A 23,770-nucleotide genomic window follows, 5' to 3' on the forward strand; every position below is an offset into this window, starting at 1 on the left:
TCAGTTTTTGCATATATATTAATTCACAAAGATTTTGATTTCCAAATAAGGAATTTCTATATACAATAGAAACTTTACTTTCTATGCAATTTCATCTAAAAATTTAAATATTAAATTTTTTGCATGTAGTGTTATTTTACTTAATTTAAATATGTTATTTGAATGTGACGTAAAAAATATAAATATGTTTACAAAGATTTTAATAACTTACAAGTTAGACAACTATTTAATTCCTAAAATTATAGAACATCCTCAGCCATTTTTTTTGTCTTTTACTCTAAAAACTTTTTAAACAGAGTTTTTTCATGACAAAATACAGCATGCGATCCTCTAATTTATACGAATAAATTTTTATATATTTAAAAAAATCAATTTTATATCGTTTCTCCGAAAGAACAATAAAGTGAAAATAATTTCTCAGGAGATAATTGTTATTTTATTTTAAAGTAATTAAGCGGAGCTCCACATAAATCAGAAAATGTTTGTCTGTGATCGAAATCTAAAGCAATCGTACGATTAATTAACATGATTTTTCGCAAATATCGAGACGAAGCCGGAATTTTGAAATTCGATCTACGGGCTGAGATATTGGAGGTCAGAGTTCGCCATGTAAAGTCAACGGGATCGATCGCCGGCGCGCTTTAAATTAATCGTGTTTCCGATTGCAGTCAACTTACATTGATCCCTATGACAATTTTTTATTCTGATCTTTTCGACGATCATATACTGTAACATACACGGTCTTCGGCCGTGTAGATGAGTGTTTTAATCGGTTGCTTGAGTTGGTAGGCAGCTGGCCGCTTGTGTGGGTATTTTAAAACGTTTCTTGACTTTTTGTCGGTTATGACATTGGACATGCACGTCCTCCCCCAGAATCTGCATATTTTAAACTCCTTTAGACAGAAGCATGTTACCACATTTGTTTTTTCGTGCAAAATTAAATGAGAAAAACATACGCTGTGGTGCTCAGTTTTGTTTTCCTAGAAAATATCTAGTATATAATAATTGAATAAATTATACAACTATATATGTTTTTTTACTTAAAGAACAAGAAAATGTGAGTAATATTTTTTAAAGTTCATAAAATAATTGCTTTCATTTAACTGATTTTTAATTTAATAATTTTCAAATTATATTTTCTTTGTAGAATATATACTAGTTTATGATGTATAGTTCATTTAATAGTCAACAATTACAAATTAAAATTTATAATTGTAATAAAAACCTTCCATTGAGAACAATGTAATTCGATATTGCTTGATAAACTCTGACGTTTTTATTATCTGAATTTTGTAATTCAGATAATAAAATAACTATTTATACCAACATATGAAGCTTAATTCCCTGTTTAAAATATAAACGTTCAATCCTCCACATAGAAAGATGCGGAAAAAATTTCTTTTCAAAATTAAATACACAACTATTACAAGTCTACAGAAAATTTCCGTATAACCTGTTTACAAACCAAGATACAATTTTAAGACTAATTAAATTAATTTTTATATTATTTATAAAGATTAATTATTGTTTATACATATACATTTAAAGATTAAATTTTCAGTATTAATGTAAGTAAGAATGTTACCATTTATCGAAATCTCATCTATCGAAAGAAATGTAGTTAAATTTAAACACGTTTATCATTTAGATTTAAAGGTAGTAAGATTTTCGATTTCGAATTTTAAAATTTTCAAAAAAAAAGTAAAAAAATATCCATCAAAGAAACGACTGATGCAAGTCATTTACAAGCAGGATGCTCTTAAATCTGTCGAAGTAAATAAAAATTCCAGATCCAATTTCGAAGTTTATTTGTTTGATATTTGTACATTTGCTACGAGAAGATTAACTTCCATTCAAGATTTTGAATTAGGAAATCGATTTCTGTAAAGAATTTCCTACCAGATTGATACGCATTACAGAAAGGAATAAATTTTTTTACTCAGAATGAAGTAAGTGCATTGTTAAATCGATTATATAACAACTGGATAAACTATGAAGTTGTAATTTATCACAATGATAGCAATTTTTCTGTACAAGAAACAAAATAAATAGGTAAATTTATCAAGATTCTGTATTTTAAAAAAATGTTATAATTCTAAGTATTATATTAAAAGAAATATTTTAAGAATATCTTTATTGATTTTTTTATTACTACAATTTATCTTAAAAATTTTTTTGATAAATAAAGTTATTTTCGTTAGACAATTTACAAGCAATTTACGGATTAAATTCAAACAGACATATCTACTATAAATCATTTTAAGCATTATTTTCACTACACAATTCTAGAAGAATAAAATCAATATTTATGTAATAACTCAAAAATCTTCAAGTATAAAGAGTCGGATGGTGTGAAATGTTTAAAAAGTCTTTAAACCAAGTTTTAATATATTAATTTTATTTATATTTAGTTCTCTTAATAAGTGAATCAAATATAAATTTTATCAGGGCCATATTAATGCATTGCCTGGCTCTTCGAATTTCAAGTATTTTGGAACCCTTCTGCCCATTCATTCTTCCAGCCCACTACAGCTGACAGTCTGACCTTGGTACAGTTGATACTACACCGCAGTACATAGCCGTAAAAATATTTTAAAACTTCTTCAGGAGATCCTCAAAATCCATTTTGAGGATCTCCTGAAGAATTCTATTTAATATCTTGTTTTTCATTGGGCGAATAGAAATATTTAAGTAAGCACATTTTGAAGTTATAATTAAGCCCCAAATTTTTCGGATCGATACAAGTGGAATTTCGGATCCGAAATCGGATCGTAAAGATCGTGTTTTCGGATTTATTTTCGGAACAAAAAATAATAAAAATAAAACAAAATTATCAAAATTTCTTCACTTACCTGTTTATTAATAAATGCAGTAGGCCTATATAATATTGTAAACTGTTTGAATATGAACATGCACATACAAGAAATATATTAATATTTTCTTCTGTCAGACTGTGTCGATGGTCAGTGAGAATGTTTTTATACTGAGAATGAAAAACTTCTCTCTGCATCGAACGTAGTCACCGAATAGTATTTCAGCAAAGGTACAGTGCGGAGCTCCACATAAATCAGAAAATGTTTGTCTGTGATCGAAATCTAAAGCAATCGTACGATTAATTAACATGATTTTTCGCAAATATCGAGACGAAGCCGGAATTTTGAAATTCGATCTACGGGCTGAGATATTGGAGGTCAGAGTTCGCCATGTAAAGTCAACGGGATCGATCGCCGGCGCGCTTTAAATTAATCGTGTTTCCGATTGCAGTCAACTTACATTGATCCCTATGACAATTTTTTATTCTGATCTTTTCGACGATCATATACTGTAACATACACGGTCTTCGGCCGTGTAGATGAGTGTTTTAATCGGTTGCTTGAGTTGGTAGGCAGCTGGCCGCTTGTGTGGGTATTTTAAAACGTTTCTTGACTTTTTGTCGGTTATGACATTGGACATGCACGTCCTCCCCCAGAATCTGCATATTTTAAACTCCTTTAGACAGAAGCATGTTACCACATTTGTTTTTTCGTGCAAAATTAAATGAGAAAAACATACGCTGTGGTGCTCAGTTTTGTTTTCCTAGAAAATATCTAGTTATAGCTACAGAGTGTCTGAAAAGTTACTGTACAGTGAAAAATTTGTAAAATTGTTACTTTTAAATTTAGATTTAGATTGGTTTTAAAACCCATAGTTCTAGTTTTCTATGCCATAAAGCTCAGTTTTGTTTTCCTAGAAAATACCTAGTTAATTATAATTATTATTAATTAGTATATAATTCATCCAATATTGCTTTTGCTACTAACTTTGATAATAAATAGCCTAATGCCAGCAATTTACGTTATTGTACTGCAAGCAAATAACAATTAAAACAATTAATATTTAATGTTTAAAGCATCACTTTCATTTTTGTCTTTTTCCAATGTACTAAAATGATCTTCTTTCTAGACCCATTATGAGTTCAGCCAAACTCGGAATGGGAACATCTCTCATCAGAGATGGTGAGAGATGGGGTATGACATATCCACAACAAACTGCCCACTCCTGGAATTTTCTACCCAAATTTGATCCCATGTCCCCAGAACAGCAGGTCGACACCCTTATCACCTTGGCCACTGCACCAGCCGAAGCATCACTTAAGACCGATAACGACCACTTATCAAATTATCAGCCACATGCCGAGGCCGAAGACAGAAAAAGAACTTAAGAGGGTTGCTCGTAGAGGTATGGTTCCTTTGACTTTTTAGTTTGTACGAGTATGCTCTATAGCTCTGTTAAGGTCCCAAACATATCACTCAGAGCTTGAACTGAGCCCCTAAATTTATCATTTCCATTACACCATTGATACACATTACTCTTGATGACAATTACTGCCCATTGACAGGCATATTATGAAAATAATATATCCAAACATATAGTAAACAGTAGCTGCAACAAAATTTGCCTTTAGCGAATATATTAAGACATTTTTAAAAATAAATATATCTACTTCATATTTAAAATTAATTATATTTTAATCATAAATTTAAATTTGAAAAGATTTAATTACGGCAAAATATAAGCCTTCACTCGGCAATCTCTTCTTTGCTAACGTTTACCGCCGTNTTTTTTATGTTGACAAACTAAAGTATATTATATTAAATATTAATTTAATAAACTTTTAATGAAGTTAGAGTTATATTCAAATAAATTAAGAATATATTGTTGAGTGTCTTCACTTTGCAGAAAATCTTACTTACTAAAATGATAAATTTAATATTTTAAGATATTGGCAAATATTTACCAATATTAATATATTAAATAATTAAAATCTTTAGATGATAAAATTAAGTTAGAGAAGTGTTTTATTGAATAAAATGCGTTAATAAATTCTTAGATCACTATATATAGAAAGTTGGAGTTAATTCAAAAAACTTTATAATTTTTTATCGAAAAAAATTAAAGTTATCAGTCTTTCTGAACTTTTAATAACTTTTGTGTAACTTTTTATATTAAAAAACTGTTTAAGAAAATTAATTACGTGTAAAAAATTTCTCGTATATCTTCTTGTTATTATATATTCCTTCATTTGCAGCATCTTCTCTCACTAGATGTTGCAGATATTCCTCATTCTTTCGTCGATAATTGTGGACTATCAACTATATAAATTATTTTAATAGAAATATAGTCATTTTGAACACTTACTATTTAAAGAATTTACAACAGATATACAAAATACTTTTTTCCAAAATTGATTTTAAAGAGATGCTATAATAAAGTTAAAAATTCGATTTGCTTTCTTGGATTCCTATTCTAAATGGACTTACTCCAATTTTGGAAAACTTCTATTGAGAGAAAAATAATTTTTAAATGTTAATGAAGATTAATTGAATTTGGCAAAGTTCACTACTATAAAATTTTAAAATTATACGTTATTATTTACATGAAAATATTTTAATTAGCTACTTCACTTAATAGAATTAAAATTAGATTTTCGCCAATTCAGTATAACTAATAAGTACATTATATATTTAAAGTTTCGAGAAAATTGTTTATAAATAAATAGATTTAACTTATTAATTGATGTTAAATTAACATTTAAACTGAAATTTGTATAAGATTTATGAAAAAATGTGGAATATCTTAATTTATTTTATGTAAAAGTTTTACGATTAAAACGAAAAAGAAATTACTAAGAGTTTATTAAAGTTTAAAACTTTTTAACAGTTTTTTATTTATATATTTAAGAGGAAAATCGCTACTAAAACTATGAGGAAAGGAATTATTGTTTAAAAAATCCTTATTAAATATTAGATTGATTATTTAAATAGTCAGTTTGTATGCAGTTTAAAGATTAACATAATAATTTTCATTTTCGGATAAAAAGATGATTAATTCGTTACGAATAGAAAAAAATAAAAAATAAAAATGTAAAAATTTTATTTGTGTATAGTAAAACGTTAGTTATTTGAATGATTAATTACTATAATTAAAATAACAATTTAATTCATTTTTAAAGTCATTTTATTAGTTTTATCTGCAAGTAATTCAGTATAAACCATTTATAACAAGAACTAATTCAATAAAAACTTTAAGAAAATTTATTGAATCAATTAAGCTCTCTGCTTTTAACTATATTTTATACATTTTAATACAATTTAATTATATTAAACTGTTAATAAACATGATTCTTTATTCAATATAGTAATAAAATATAAAGATAAAAGTAAGACAAGAATATTCAATCTTTATTGAATATTAAAAAATCAATATAAGTGTATTGATTTTTACACTTAAAGGTTATAAAGGTTATTAAACCTTTTATATAAAGGTTTAATAATATTATCTGTAACTTAAAAGAGTTAATAAACTTTAAAATTCGCATTAAATAGCTTTAAATACTTAATAAATATTCTCGGTTTTCTTTAAACTTGATTGGATTATAAACCACCAGAAATAATTTATTTTTATTACTTCAATCCAACTTTCTGTAATATTAGGTAAATAACGAAAAAGTATTTTAATATATCTTCAAAAATATATTAAATTAGTTTACTGTAAGAACAAACTTCAGTTATCGAAATATTATGAAAATGAGAAGAGTAACGATTAAAAAATATATATGAATATAGATAAAAATTTAAAAGCCTGCTTTAAATATTAACAAATTCGTGTGAAATATATTTAAAACTTCAAATAAAACAGATTTAATGAAAGATATAACGTATATAAACAAGTAAAAACATAATAGTTATTGATGTTAAGTCCATATGTTTTATTCGGTGTGTTTGCCTGTAAATTTACGTCAATTAAAATTAATTTCTTTATATATCTTATAAACTAATGTTCAAAACATTGAAGAACGTAGCTTTAATACAAACAAAACAGAGTTGAAGCGAAAGTTTAATTCATACAATAAATGAAGGCTCTCATAATTTGTATATATTTAATAGAGTAATTTTCTTTTTAAAATTTATAATTAAAAACTTTTAAATAACACACTTTTCCAAATGTAAAGATGAATTTAATTTAATTTTTATTTATATCGAAGCTAATTTTATTAATTCATAATGTTATGAAGTTTATTTAAATTCAAATTGAAACAATAACGAGTATATTTAATATTTATTCATTAAAAATAATAATTTAGCAAGTTTTTTTGATGAAATTCAAAGTGTAAATTATGTAAAATGTATTTTGATGTGATTACTTAATGGACTTTTGAAGAAGATAAAGCAATTAAGAATGACAAATCAATAAAAATCGATCTGAATATAATTTTTCCTATTGTTTACGAATTATTATTATTTTATTTTATTTATTTGTTAATTTGAAGCAATGTATACATCTTTATTTCATTCTATAGACTTTAGATACGACGTTTAGTTAATTGTAAACTTATAAAACGTAGTCTTGTATAACGCCAAAAAAGAAATTTTTCATTTTTCTTTATGATATATATTTCTATTTTTGACAATCAATCATTATTTTTCATTTTTCTATTTACAGAAAAGCCATAAATCCTCTTCGCAGTATTTTGACGCCTTTCAATACAGTATTAACCTATCGAAGATTAAAATGTCATTATTTAAAACGTATGTCAAATACAATAAACTTTTTACATTTATATCTTAAATTATTTTTCAAAGAGTAATATTTTATCACAAAACACATCAATAAAAATATTTTAAAAGGATAAAAAGTTAGGAACAAAGTTTAAGAAAACATCAAAAGAATTCAGCTTTCTTGTTTGCGGTTTTCTCAAGTTATTTAATTAAAATTAGAATTTTTTTTTTTTTTTTTTTTTTTTTTGAATTTTAGATTGCTATAATGTAATTAAATTTTTCTTCTTGATTTTCCATTTAATCTTTAATCTGCATAAACAGATTATTTCGATAATTGTTGATTTTAAACTTGAAATAATTTCGTTCCATAAAAATTTTAAAAAGAACCTAATCGGCAACTTAAAAACTGACATCATACAAAATGATTTCGTTAGCAGAAAAACGAACTAAACTCGATAATCCGTCCCCCGATTTTAAAGAAACTTGTTTTATTTCGTTTCTATTCTCATTTGGAGTATAGGAATCTTCAAAACGTGGCGATATTTTGCTCCGTTCGTCTGTATTTAATTGCAACCAAACAAACTCAGTCTTTTATTCGTATAGATATACATAAAATAGTGTTATGTCATTCATAAGTAAATTTTGAGTAATGCTATTTAACAGCTTAAAGAAATTACTGTGAACCGCAGGGAAGGTAAGGGTCGGTCGCACCTCCCTGTTCGGACAACAGGTCGTTAAACCTGCTCACTGTCAGGTTGGCTTACTTTACGATAATGGTCCCTAGGGTTGGGACTCTCAAATGTCGGTCGAGTGGAGGGAGAGTATTTGGGGTCGACGATAAGGTGAAGGCCGTATATGAGTAAAGGAGTCTACCATTTTTAACAAGTAAAACAAGGATTTATTGAAATAATCAAAACTGACAAAACTACAACACAAATCTCGACATTAAACCGCCTAAAAGCTCGAGAGAGAGTATAGTCACGAGAACCTACAAAGAGGTATGAAAAAGCGTGTAAACACTTTTTCATACCTCTTTATAGGTTCCCGTGACGATTAAGGAATATAGGCACAGAAGTATCACATAAAAAGTCTTGATGATCACAAATATATAAGTTCGCGACTCTGGCGACGAACGGTTACCGATATTACAGGATCGGAATAGCGGCGGATTCGGAGATTCGACTCGATGTCGTCGGTCTGGCTTTCGATAATAGACTCCCCCGAGAGGGGGTAAGAACGGTCTTTTATAGCTTTTTGTGGGGAATTTCCATCACGTGATCGGATGGTCTATGAGCTAAAGGTTATAGGTGTTCCAGGGACCTAAACAAATGACGAATTTTGGATGCTAACTATAAACTTTTGTGCAAGTCGAGCTGCAAGTTATGCGAGGACAATAGAATGTTGATGGTTATGATAGGAAGGTTTACACATTCCCGGCTAAGATAGTTTTTTCTTCCAATTCGTTACATAAACATAAGGAAAAAGATAATTAAAATTTTAGTTAATAAAATTCCGGATCTCACATTACGAACTATAATTTAAAAGGAAAAATCTAACATTTAAATAATTTACATTTTCTATAACATATGAATAGATGAAACAAGAACATACAGACACAAATTCATGAATAAAATTAAGAATAATTTTGCTACAATTATCTGTAATTAACAAATAGTCTTTTTCTATGTCTCTTGAATAAATTAGCTATGATAGAAGATGTAACGATTTGAGCTATCTAAATTTGTATCGTTTTAGATAATTAGAATAGCTTTTATTATCGAATGAACAAATATTTGATTTCAACATAACAAAGATCATCCATTTAATTGAAGTCGAAATTAATTTATTCAAATCCGTTCAATGAAAAATAATTGTTACTAAATTCTGGAATTAGTATAACATCTAAACATATAATTTAATCAGCAACATCATGAAACATTAAAGTTCTAAATTCTAGTAATATAACACTATTGAAATTAAGAAATAAATAAATTATTATTAATTATTTATTAAATCAAAAACTACATCATGAATNATTTAATAGAGTAATTTTCTTTTTAAAATTTATAATTGTAATAAAAACCTTCCATTGAGAACAATGTAATTCGATATTGCTTGATAAACTCTGACGTTTTTATTATCTGAATTTTGTAATTCAGATAATAAAATAACTATTTATACCAACATATGAAGCTTAATTCCCTGTTTAAAATATAAACGTTCAATCCTCCACATAGAAAGATGCGGAAAAAATTTCTTTTCAAAATTAAATACACAAATATTACAAGTCTACAGAAAATTTCCGTATAACCTGTTTACAAACCAAGATACAATTTTAAGACTAATTAAATTAATTTTTATATTATTTATAAAGATTAATTATTGTTTATACATATACATTTAAAGATTAAATTTTCAGTATTAATGTAAGTAAGAATGTTACCATTTATCGAAATCTCATCTATCGAAAGAAATGTAGTTAAATTTAAACACGTTTATCATTTAGATTTAAAGGTAGTAAGATTTTCGATTTCGAATTTTAAAATTTTCAAAAAAAAAGTAAAAAAATATCCATCAAAGAAACGACTGATGCAAGTCATTTACAAGCAGGATGCTCTTAAATCTGTCGAAGTAAATAAAAATTCCAGATCCAATTTCGAAGTTTATTTGTTTGATATTTGTACATTTGCTACGAGAAGATTAACTTCCATTCAAGATTTTGAATTAGGAAATCGATTTCTGTAAAGAATTTCCTACCAGATTGATACGCATTACAGAAAGGAATAAATTTTTTTACTCAGAATGAAGTAAGTGCATTGTTAAATCGATTATATAACAACTGGATAAACTATGAAGTTGTAATTTATCACAATGATAGCAATTTTTCTGTACAAGAAACAAAATAAATAGGTAAATTTATCAAGATTCTGTATTTTAAAAAAATGTTATAATTCTAAGTATTATATTAAAAGAAATATTTTAAGAATATCTTTATTGATTTTTTTATTACTACAATTTATCTTAAAAATTTTTTTGATAAATAAAGTTATTTTCGTTAGACAATTTACAAGCAATTTACGGATTAAATTCAAACAGACATATCTACTATAAATCATTTTAAGCATTATTTTCACTACACAATTCTAGAAGAATAAAATCAATATTTATGTAATAACTCAAAAATCTTCAAGTATAAAGAGTCGGATGGTGTGAAATGTTTAAAAAGTCTTTAAACCAAGTTTTAATATATTAATTTTATTTATATTTAGTTCTCTTAATAAGTGAATCAAATATAAATTTTATCAGGGCCATATTAATGCATTGCCTGGCTCTTCGAATTTCAAGTATTTTGGAACCCTTCTGCCCATTCATTCTTCCAGCCCACTACAGCTGACAGTCTGACCTTGGTACAGTTGATACTACACCGCAGTACATAGCCGTAAAAATATTTTAAAACTTCTTCAGGAGATCCTCAAAATCCATTTTGAGGATCTCCTGAAGAATTCTATTTAATATCTTGTTTTTCATTGGGCGAATAGAAATATTTAAGTAAGCACATTTTGAAGTTATAATTAAGCCCCAAATTTTTCGGATCGATACAAGTGGAATTTCGGATCCGAAATCGGATCGTAAAGATCGTGTTTTCGGATTTATTTTCGGAACAAAAAATAATAAAAATAAAACAAAATTATCAAAATTTCTTCACTTACCTGTTTATTAATAAATGCAGTAGGCCTATATAATATTGTAAACTGTTTGAATATGAACATGCACATACAAGAAATATATTAATATTTTCTTCTGTCAGACTGTGTCGATGGTCAGTGAGAATGTTTTTATACTGAGAATGAAAAACTTCTCTCTGCATCGAACGTAGTCACCGAATAGTAGTTCAGCAAAGGTACAGTACATTGGCAAGCCCTACATCCTCAGGGATCTCCAAGTAGATGGCTATTAACTTGGCGAACCACAGAAAAACCATTGTTCTTCTCCAAAAGCGCCGCCAGCTTTAGACGTTTGCCTCCACATAAACCAGGAAAGTTTTGTATAGAATTCTCTACTGTTTGAAAAAATTTTAGAGATTCTTTTAGTGACAACCCTCTTGCTTCTAATACTTCAATGATATCCGGAAAATTTCAATGGGTGCGGATGTAAACTAGAGAAGCGATTAAATGTGGATTTTCCAAAGCTTCCTTAACATTCACAGTGAGAGCTTTCTGATTCATCCAGTTAATTGATAAAATTTTGAAAGTCAAGTAAATGGTCCGCATAGAATACTGCCTCTTTTATCCACGTGTGCCATATCGTGACTATGAGAGAGGGTGGCAAAGGAGTATCTGACATACGCTCTCGATGCATAGCAGTTCGCATTGTATCTTTTGCAAGTAGTTTCTTGCTAGAGCAAATGAGGACGTTTACATCTTTAAAATGAAAACGAACTCGTTCGGCCAGAAGATGTAAAGCGTGATTCAGGCAGGTTACGTGAATAAGATATAAAAATTTCTCGTCATTCTTACAGAAGGCATAATCTATAAGCATGATAACTTTAATTATACAACAACATTAAATACAGTATTCCTGAATAACTCTTGCTATTGCCTCTGCATTCGTCCTCTCCAGAAATATACGTAAAAGATGATAAATTTTAACGCAGTTTTTTCCGTCAAGTTTTCGTACTACCATTAAAGCAACATATCGTCCGCATGAGTCTATAGCTTCATCAACAGCAAACTATATAGCATTGTCACTAACTTCTTTGCGGATTTCTTCAAGCACTTCCTGATGAACACGTGGAAGCTAATTCTTTCGCAGTGTGGAAGATTCTGTTTCGTGTATTTTTCTAAGTACTTTCTGGGCAAGGGATGCTTCAATTTACGTTGCATCCCATAAAGATCTTTGCCAAATCTAAGAAAAATAATTCTTTGATCTTGAGATTTCATTTTTGTGAGCAGCATCTGGGATGTTCGATCCTGTAGATGTGCTGCTTGCACATGCCTTGCAGAACGCACATGCTCTTCAAAATGTGATTTCTTCATGCACACAAATGCATTTTGATATACATTTGACCTTACAGAATACTTTTGAGCCATCCATTGTAAAGTCTCACTCGGCTGACTTCGCTTCCCTCACCCAATTCAGCAGCAGTTAAGACACAGAACTCTTATGCTTATCCATTAAATTTCCTAGTTTGTACTTGAATATAAAACTTCGAGGCTACGCACACTTTTGCACTTCACATTGTCATCAATAATTTATTAAAAAGTAACCAGAAAGTTACCGAATAAATTTAATTGGCTCAAAAAATAGCCAAGACGCTAATCATTTTTATTTTCGTCAATTAAAAGAAACACCTGAATATGGCTTAAAGTAATTCAACCTGGCAATATTGTTTACAAAACGACGATCGAAGGTGTCTCAGTTTTTGTTCTGAAATCCGAAATGGTATTTTGGTTCCTACAATGGCATCAAGGACCGCATACATGACAGTATTTTTCCAAAAATTATGTATGTATTTTAAAAAATTGCAAGAAAATACAATAAATCGATCATTTTTGTTGATTTCGGTTTAAAAAATGTAAAAAGTTCATTTTCGTCGGTTAGAAGCAAAATGTGTTATTTTCGAACTCTCCTCGGATTCATGGATAAATCTGAAAAAACGGGGACTAGTTATAATTGTTCATTACAGCAATAATTTAACGTTAATGAAAGTTTTATTATTTATTAAAAATATATATAATTTTTGGATAATTGCGCCTAGTTCCTGCGGAGATACTAGGCTTCATGTAAGTCAGCCTTATAATTAGTACATCTCTTAGTTTTAGAATTAAGTTTTTCAGATAATTTTTAATACATTAAAAAGTTTTTAGATGAATTTAGATATGTTTCTCATCTGAATAGTCAATATTTTTATATCTTTTCAATATAAATTAATTCTACAAACCTATTTTATTTTCCTTTGTTTCGTTAAAACTGTAAGTTGGTCATTTTATAATTTATTTGAGTGAAAAAATTAATTAATTTTAATTTATTTCGTTTATTACTTTATCATTTTTTATGTAATAAATGAACTTAATAGAAATTAATAGCAAAATTATCGTGATTTATATTATGAGAAGTTAATTATTATTTAAATAATTATAAAATTTATAAAGAAACATTCATTTCTAAAAATTAAAACTCGTTGTAATATTTCAATTATAATCTTAGAAATTTTAAAATCCAAGTGAAATATTGTACAAATATTTTAATATTTTAATATTATATGAACTTATAATCAAGTTTTTTTCAAAATATTTTATAATGTAAGAAATTAATGAGAAATATAGCGAAATATAGAATTAAAGTGACCAAATAATATAGGATAATAACAAAGTACTGTACGTTTTAATTAAATTTGAGAATTTGAGAATAGATATATTTGATAAAATTGTATTTTTTATGTTGACAAACTAAAGTATATTATATTAAATATTAATTTAATAAACTTTTAATGAAGTTAGAGTTATATTCAAATAAATTAAGAATATATTGTTGAGTGTCTTCACTTTGCAGAAAATCTTACTTACTAAAATGATAAATTTAATATTTTAAGATATTGGCAAATATTTACCAATATTAATATATTAAATAATTAAAATCTTTAGATGATAAAATTAAGTTAGAGAAGTGTTTTATTGAATAAAATGCGTTAATAAATTCTTAGATCACTATATATAGAAAGTTGGAGTTAATTCAAAAAACTTTATAATTTTTTATCGAAAAAAATTAAAGTTATCAGTCTTTCTGAACTTTTAATAACTTTTGTGTAACTTTTTATATTAAAAAACTGTTTAAGAAAATTAATTACGTGTAAAAAATTTCTCGTATATCTTCTTGTTATTATATATTCCTTCATTTGCAGCATCTTCTCTCACTAGATGTTGCAGATATTCCTCATTCTTTCGTCGATAATTGTGGACTATCAACTATATAAATTATTTTAATAGAAATATAGTCATTTTGAACACTTACTATTTAAAGAATTTACAACAGATATACAAAATACTTTTTTCCAAAATTGATTTTAAAGAGATGCTATAATAAAGTTAAAAATTCGATTTGCTTTCTTGGATTCCTATTCTAAATGGACTTACTCCAATTTTGGAAAACTTCTATTGAGAGAAAAATAATTTTTAAATGTTAATGAAGATTAATTGAATTTGGCAAAGTTCACTACTATAAAATTTTAAAATTATACGTTATTATTTACATGAAAATATTTTAATTAGCTACTTCACTTAATAGAATTAAAATTAGATTTTCGCCAATTCAGTATAACTAATAAGTACATTATATATTTAAAGTTTCGAGAAAATTGTTTATAAATAAATAGATTTAACTTATTAATTGATGTTAAATTAACATTTAAACTGAAATTTGTATAAGATTTATGAAAAAATGTGGAATATCTTAATTTATTTTATGTAAAAGTTTTACGATTAAAACGAAAAAGAAATTACTAAGAGTTTATTAAAGTTTAAAACTTTTTAACAGTTTTTTATTTATATATTTAAGAGGAAAATCGCTACTAAAACTATGAGGAAAGGAATTATTGTTTAAAAAATCCTTATTAAATATTAGATTGATTATTTAAATAGTCAGTTTGTATGCAGTTTAAAGATTAACATAATAATTTTCATTTTCGGATAAAAAGATGATTAATTCGTTACGAATAGAAAAAAATAAAAAATAAAAATGTAAAAATTTTATTTGTGTATAGTAAAACGTTAGTTATTTGAATGATTAATTACTATAATTAAAATAACAATTTAATTCATTTTTAAAGTCATTTTATTAGTTTTATCTGCAAGTAATTCAGTATAAACCATTTATAACAAGAACTAATTCAATAAAAACTTTAAGAAAATTTATTGAATCAATTAAGCTCTCTGCTTTTAACTATATTTTATACATTTTAATACAATTTAATTATATTAAACTGTTAATAAACATGATTCTTTATTCAATATAGTAATAAAATATAAAGATAAAAGTAAGACAAGAATATTCAATCTTTATTGAATATTAAAAAATCAATATAAGTGTATTGATTTTTACACTTAAAGGTTATAAAGGTTATTAAACCTTTTATATAAAGGTTTAATAATATTATCTGTAACTTAAAAGAGTTAATAAACTTTAAAATTCGCATTAAATAGCTTTAAATACTTAATAAATATTCTCGGTTTTCTTTAAACTTGATTGGATTATAAACCACCAGAAATAATTTATTTTTATTACTTCAATCCAACTTTCTGTAATATTAGGTAAATAACGAAAAAGTATTTTAATATATCTTCAAAAATATATTAAATTAGTTTACTGTAAGAACAAACTTCAGTTATCGAAATATTATGAAAATGAGAAGAGTAACGATTAAAAAATATATATGAATATAGATAAAAATTTAAAAGCCTGCTTTAAATATTAACAAATTCGTGTGAAATATATTTAAAACTTCAAATAAAACAGATTTAATGAAAGATATAACGTATATAAACAAGTAAAAACATAATAGTTATTGATGTTAAGTCCATATGTTTTATTGGGTGTTTTTGCCTGTAAATTTACGTCAATTAAAATTAATTTCTTTATATATCTTATAAACTAATGTTCAAAACATTGAAGAACGTAGCTTTAATACAAACAAAACAGAGTTGAAGCGAAAGTTTAATTCATACAATAAATGAAGGCTCTCATAATTTGTATATATTTAATAGAGTAATTTTCTTTTTAAAATTTATAATTAAAAACTTTTAAATAACACACTTTTCCAAATGTAAAGATGAATTTAATTTAATTTTTATTTATATCGAAGCTAATTTTATTAATTCATAATGTTATGAAGTTTATTTAAATTCAAATTGAAACAATAACGAGTATATTTAATATTTATTCATTAAAAATAATAATTTAGCAAGTTTTTTTGATGAAATTCAAAGTGTAAATTATGTAAAATGTATTTTGATGTGATTACTTAATGGACTTTTGAAGAAGATAAAGCAATTAAGAATGACAAATCAATAAAAATCGATCTGAATATAATTTTTCCTATTGTTTACGAATTATTATTATTTTATTTTATTTATTTGTTAATTTGAAGCAATGTATACATCTTTATTTCATTCTATAGACTTTAGATACGACGTTTAGTTAATTGTAAACTTATAAAACGTAGTCTTGTATAACGCCAAAAAAGAAATTTTTCATTTTTCTTTATGATATATATTTCTATTTTTGACAATCAATCATTATTTTTCATTTTTCTATTTACAGAAAAGCCATAAATCCTCTTCGCAGTATTTTGACGCCTTTCAATACAGTATTAACCTATCGAAGATTAAAATGTCATTATTTAAAACGTATGTCAAATACAATAAACTTTTTACATTTATATCTTAAATTATTTTTCAAAGAGTAATATTTTATCACAAAACACATCAATAAAAATATTTTAAAAGGATAAAAAGTTAGGAACAAAGTTTAAGAAAACATCAAAAGAATTCAGCTTTCTTGTTTGCGGTTTTCTCAAGTTATTTAATTAAAATTAGAATTTTTTTTTTAAATAAAACTTAAAGTGAATTTTAGATTGCTATAATGTAATTAAATTTTTCTTCTTGATTTTCCATTTAATCTTTAATCTGCATAAACAGATTATTTCGATAATTGTTGATTTTAAACTTGAAATAATTTCGTTCCATAAAAATTTTAAAAAGAACCTAATCGGCAACTTAAAAACTGACATCATACAAAATGATTTCGTTAGCAGAAAAACGAACTAAACTCGATAATCCGTCCCCCGATTTTAAAGAAACTTGTTTTATTTCGTTTCTATTCTCATTTGGAGTATAGGAATCTTCAAAACGTGGCGATATTTTGCTCCGTTCGTCTGTATTTAATTGCAACCAAACAAACTCAGTCTTTTATTCGTATAGATATACATAAAATAGTGTTATGTCATTCATAAGTAAATTTTGAGTAATGCTATTTAACAGCTTAAAGAAATTACTGTGAACCGCAGGGAAGGTAAGGGTCGGTCGCACCTCCCTGTTCGGACAACAGGTCGTTAAACCTGCTCACTGTCAGGTTGGCTTACTTTACGATAATGGTCCCTAGGGTTGGGACTCTCAAATGTCGGTCGAGTGGAGGGAGAGTATTTGGGGTCGACGATAAGGTGAAGGCCGTATATGAGTAAAGGAGTCTACCATTTTTAACAAGTAAAACAAGGATTTATTGAAATAATCAAAACTGACAAAACTACAACACAAATCTCGACATTAAACCGCCTAAAAGCTCGAGAGAGAGTATAGTCACGAGAACCTACAAAGAGGTATGAAAAAGCGTGTAAACACTTTTTCATACCTCTTTATAGGTTCCCGTGACGATTAAGGAATATAGGCACAGAAGTATCACATAAAAAGTCTTGATGATCACAAATATATAAGTTCGCGACTCTGGCGACGAACGGTTACCGATATTACAGGATCGGAATAGCGGCGGATTCGGAGATTCGACTCGATGTCGTCGGTCTGGCTTTCGATAATAGACTCCCCCGAGAGGGGTAAGAACGGTCTTTTATAGCTTTTTGTGGGGAATTTCCATCACGTGATCGGATGGTCTATGAGCTAAAGGTTATAGGTGTTCCAGGGACCTAAACAAATGACGAATTTTGGATGCTAACTATAAACTTTTGTGCAAGTCGAGCTGCAAGTTATGCGAGGACAATAGAATGTTGATGGTTATGATAGGAAGGTTTACACATTCCCGGCTAAGATCGTTTTTTCTTCCAATTCGTTACATAAACATAAGGAAAAAGATAATTAAAATTTTAGTTAATAAAATTCCGGATCTCACATTACGAACTATAATTTAAAAGGAAAAATCTAACATTTAAATAATTTACATTTTCTATAACATATGAATAGATGAAACAAGAACATACAGACACAAATTCATGAATAAAATTAAGAATAATTTTGCTACAATTATCTGTAATTAACAAATAGTCTTTTTCTATGTCTCTTGAATAAATTAGCTATGATAGAAGATGTAACGATTTGAGCTATCTAAATTTGTATCGTTTTAGATAATTAGAATAGCTTTTATTATCGAATGAACAAATATTTGATTTCAACATAACAAAGATCATCCATTTAATTGAAGTCGAAATTAATTTATTCAAATCCGTTCAATGAAAAATAATTGTTACTAAATTCTGGAATTAGTATAACATCTAAACATATAATTTAATCAGCAACATCATGAAACATTAAAGTTCTAAATTCTAGTAATATAACACTATTGAAATTAAGAAATAAATAAATTATTATTAATTATTTATTAAATCAAAAACTACATCATGAATAAAGATCACAATTACATTAAAAGTTAGTTATTTATAAATAACTTTAAATAGCATACTTAATATTAAAATTAAATATAAAAGTATTTTTAAAATATATTCTTAATGTTGTCAACTTTGCATCACTACCATTTGTCATTGTTTGAATTATTAAAGTAAGATGGAGCGTTAAAAATATTTAACGAAAATAGAGAAATATAAAATGAAATTTTAAACTAATTTTTAAAAATGTTTTATTATAACTTTAAGAATAATTTCCTGATATATTTTAATCCAATTTTTAATAAAATAACATTAAAAATTTTTCCTACTTACATCCTCTTTGACAGTTTACATCTAATTAGTAATGTTTATAATAATTTATTTTAATAAATTCTCTTTTATTTTCAGCGCTGTTTGAAATTTATTATACTTATTTTTTAACAGAAGACTTATATTGTTAAAGAAATATGTTTAAATAGTTGATTTATTCAATGATTTCAATATTTGATTTCACGTGATTTATTATTTAATTACCTTTATTAGATACGTTCGGAATAATTTCAGATTTTTAATATTTAAAAGTAGTTATATATATTTAATTATATAGAAAATTAAATACTTATATTGATTTTTAGCGACCAATTTAATTATATGAAATATTAAATTTGAAACTTGACATTAAATATTGATATTGATACAGGGCATCTAACAATTATTTACAACTTTGTAACTCATTAATAATTAAATGTAATTTATAGTAAGAATTTAAAATTATTATAAGTAATCTGTGTTTAATATATTATAAGTTGAGAAGCATCTAGAGACATTTCTACTCATCTGAGAGCTGTTAAATCATAGTATAAGCTAGAATAATCTCTTTACAGTTGCTTTAAATTGTCTATAATCTTTATATACAAAGACAATTTTCTCTTATCTCGTGTAATGGGAGAAACTTAACTTTTTAAAGTGTAGTTTTGCTATGACGCTTTAAATTACAAAAACATATCTTTATAGTAAAATTTATTGAAAAATTGTTTTGTGTTAGATCTCAACTACATCAGACAAGTGAGTATAAAGTTTATTTTTCAGTATAAATATTTAGTTGTTGGTCAGCAGTTCAAAGATAAATTGTTGAGCATTAATGGATTTTCTTAGCTAACAAAAAATCCAATCGATTTACTTTGATACAGAAGCTTTTATTTAACAGAAAACACAAAGTTTCTTATAACACCAATCGATTAACATAGTAATTTGTCGTATTTAATCAAATTACTGATAGAATTTATTTATTTATTTTTTTTTGTTTCCAATTGAATGACTTAAATACATAATTTTCATCTGTCGATTAGCATTGGACGATTTAGAAAATTATGCTAACTAATTTTAATAATAGATCTTTTTTAATTAAATATTAATTTGATTTTAATAACAATTTAGAATGATGCTAAATAAAAAATTTAATACAAAATTTTGAATGAATTGTTTATAAATTAAGTTTATATATATTTTTTAACTTGATTGAAATTCCGTTTCTATTAGTTTTTCATTCTATTATATTGAAAATGAATTTATAAACGACAATATTTATATGTAACTAATATAATATACTTGATTTAATTTTAGTTAAAATAATTGTACGTAAAATGGCCAATAAAATAGAATATATAATAAATACCTTCAAAATTCATCCTTTGTATACACTTCAGGAATTCAACAGTTTGTATGATGGAGTTGATCTTTTATTGGAGACTACTTCTTTACCTCAAAAATTTCATGCTGCACAATTATAAAAATACATCAATATACAGTATTAATACAATTTTATAATTGTGTCCACCCCCTGAAATTTTTACCGTTTTTGATATTGAGGTGAAGAAGTAATCTCCAATAAAAGGTCGACTCCTCCTCCATAAATACTGTTTTATGACGTTTTCTTTCTCAGTTTTTCCAGCTCGTAGTCAAAGAGCAAGGCTATAACGCCATAATATCAACTTCAATATTCCGAGTAAAGAGGCTGTGGTGTTCCTGAGTGTGTAGAAAGGTCGAATTATGAAGACATTTATTGAATATTTTTGTTTTATTTTCGTTCCCGCCATTTTATTAATTTTCTACATTAATTATGTGAAATGTCACATTTAAATGCCGTATTTTTTCCTAAATATTTCGTTATATTATTATTAAAGTAAACCAATTCAATTTACGAAGGATTCCCATAAGTTAGTAAATAGAAAAACTGAGAACGTTTACGTTCTCAGTTTTCTAAACGACAGAGTCAAAAATAAATAGAGATTTTTATTATATTTATAGTATAAGTATTTACAAAGCACCTTCTGTAATTATGCACTTTTGTAAACGTTCGTATTACTTATTAAAACAACCTTGTATCCTGTTTTGTTCCATCATTTCGCACCTTCTGATTTGAAATTTTCATCTTTCTATAGCGCTTTAATTTAGTGAAGACAGGAAACTCTGCGATAAAGAAGGCCGGTAAGAAAAAAAGGCTATAGAAGCGCGAATATGTGGTGATTTTCTAGATTTTCACTAATTAGGAAAGTGCATTGTTGCCATGGAGAATCCAGCTTTTTCTCATGCCAGAAATGAGGCGGTTTCCGTCTTATTATGTCATAGAGTCTACCGCGAATGTCAATGTGGGAAATCTTGTTAACAGGTCTACCACAGGAGAAGAAACTCGCAACAAGTAAATGCCAAGCTTTTCACATCAAAAAGTATTTAGGATTTTTTATTAATGAAAATTCCTTAAATAAAATTAATATATTTATTCTCCAAAGTGAGTGCTATATAAAATTTAAATAATATCAANAGTGTTTTATTGAATAAAATGCGTTAATAAATTCTTAGATCACTATATATAGAAAGTTGGAGTTAATTCAAAAAACTTTATAATTTTTTATCGAAAAAAATTAAAGTTATCAGTCTTTCTGAACTTTTAATAACTTTTGTGTAACTTTTTATATTAAAAAACTGTTTAAGAAAATTAATTACGTGTAAAAAATTTCTCGTATATCTTCTTGTTATTATATATTCCTTCATTTGCAGCATCTTCTCTCACTAGATGTTGCAGATATTCCTCATTCTTTCGTCGATAATTGTGGACTATCAACTATATAAATTATTTTAATAGAAATATAGTCATTTTGAACACTTACTATTTAAAGAATTTACAACAGATATACAAAATACTTTTTTCCAAAATTGATTTTAAAGAGATGCTATAATAAAGTTAAAAATTCGATTTGCTTTCTTGGATTCCTATTCTAAATGGACTTACTCCAATTTTGGAAAACTTCTATTGAGAGAAAAATAATTTTTAAATGTTAATGAAGATTAATTGAATTTGGCAAAGTTCACTACTATAAAATTTTAAAATTATACGTTATTATTTACATGAAAATATTTTAATTAGCTACTTCACTTAATAGAATTAAAATTAGATTTTCGCCAATTCAGTATAACTAATAAGTACATTATATATTTAAAGTTTCGAGAAAATTGTTTATAAATAAATAGATTTAACTTATTAATTGATGTTAAATTAACATTTAAACTGAAATTTGTATAAGATTTATGAAAAAATGTGGAATATCTTAATTTATTTTATGTAAAAGTTTTACGATTAAAACGAAAAAGAAATTACTAAGAGTTTATTAAAGTTTAAAACTTTTTAACAGTTTTTTATTTATATATTTAAGAGGAAAATCGCTACTAAAACTATGAGGAAAGGAATTATTGTTTAAAAAATCCTTATTAAATATTAGATTGATTATTTAAATAGTCAGTTTGTATGCAGTTTAAAGATTAACATAATAATTTTCATTTTCGGATAAAAAGATGATTAATTCGTTACGAATAGAAAAAAATAAAAAATAAAAATGTAAAAATTTTATTTGTGTATAGTAAAACGTTAGTTATTTGAATGATTAATTACTATAATTAAAATAACAATTTAATTCATTTTTAAAGTCATTTTATTAGTTTTATCTGCAAGTAATTCAGTATAAACCATTTATAACAAGAACTAATTCAATAAAAACTTTAAGAAAATTTATTGAATCAATTAAGCTCTCTGCTTTTAACTATATTTTATACATTTTAATACAATTTAATTATATTAAACTGTTAATAAACATGATTCTTTATTCAATATAGTAATAAAATATAAAGATAAAAGTAAGACAAGAATATTCAATCTTTATTGAATATTAAAAAATCAATATAAGTGTATTGATTTTTACACTTAAAGGTTATAAAGGTTATTAAACCTTTTATATAAAGGTTTAATAATATTATCTGTAACTTAAAAGAGTTAATAAACTTTAAAATTCGCATTAAATAGCTTTAAATACTTAATAAATATTCTCGGTTTTCTTTAAACTTGATTGGATTATAAACCACCAGAAATAATTTATTTTTATTACTTCAATCCAACTTTCTGTAATATTAGGTAAATAACGAAAAAGTATTTTAATATATCTTCAAAAATATATTAAATTAGTTTACTGTAAGAACAAACTTCAGTTATCGAAATATTATGAAAATGAGAAGAGTAACGATTAAAAAATATATATGAATATAGATAAAAATTTAAAAGCCTGCTTTAAATATTAACAAATTCGTGTGAAATATATTTAAAACTTCAAATAAAACAGATTTAATGAAAGATATAACGTATATAAACAAGTAAAAACATAATAGTTATTGATGTTAAGTCCATATGTTTTATTGGGTGTTTTTGCCTGTAAATTTACGTCAATTAAAATTAATTTCTTTATATATCTTATAAACTAATGTTCAAAACATTGAAGAACGTAGCTTTAATACAAACAAAACA

This window comes from Centruroides sculpturatus, unplaced genomic scaffold (genome assembly GCF_000671375.1).
Source record: "Centruroides sculpturatus isolate CEXI.00-Female unplaced genomic scaffold, Cexi_2.0 scaffold906, whole genome shotgun sequence".
Taxonomy (NCBI): Eukaryota; Metazoa; Arthropoda; class Arachnida; order Scorpiones; family Buthidae; genus Centruroides; species Centruroides sculpturatus.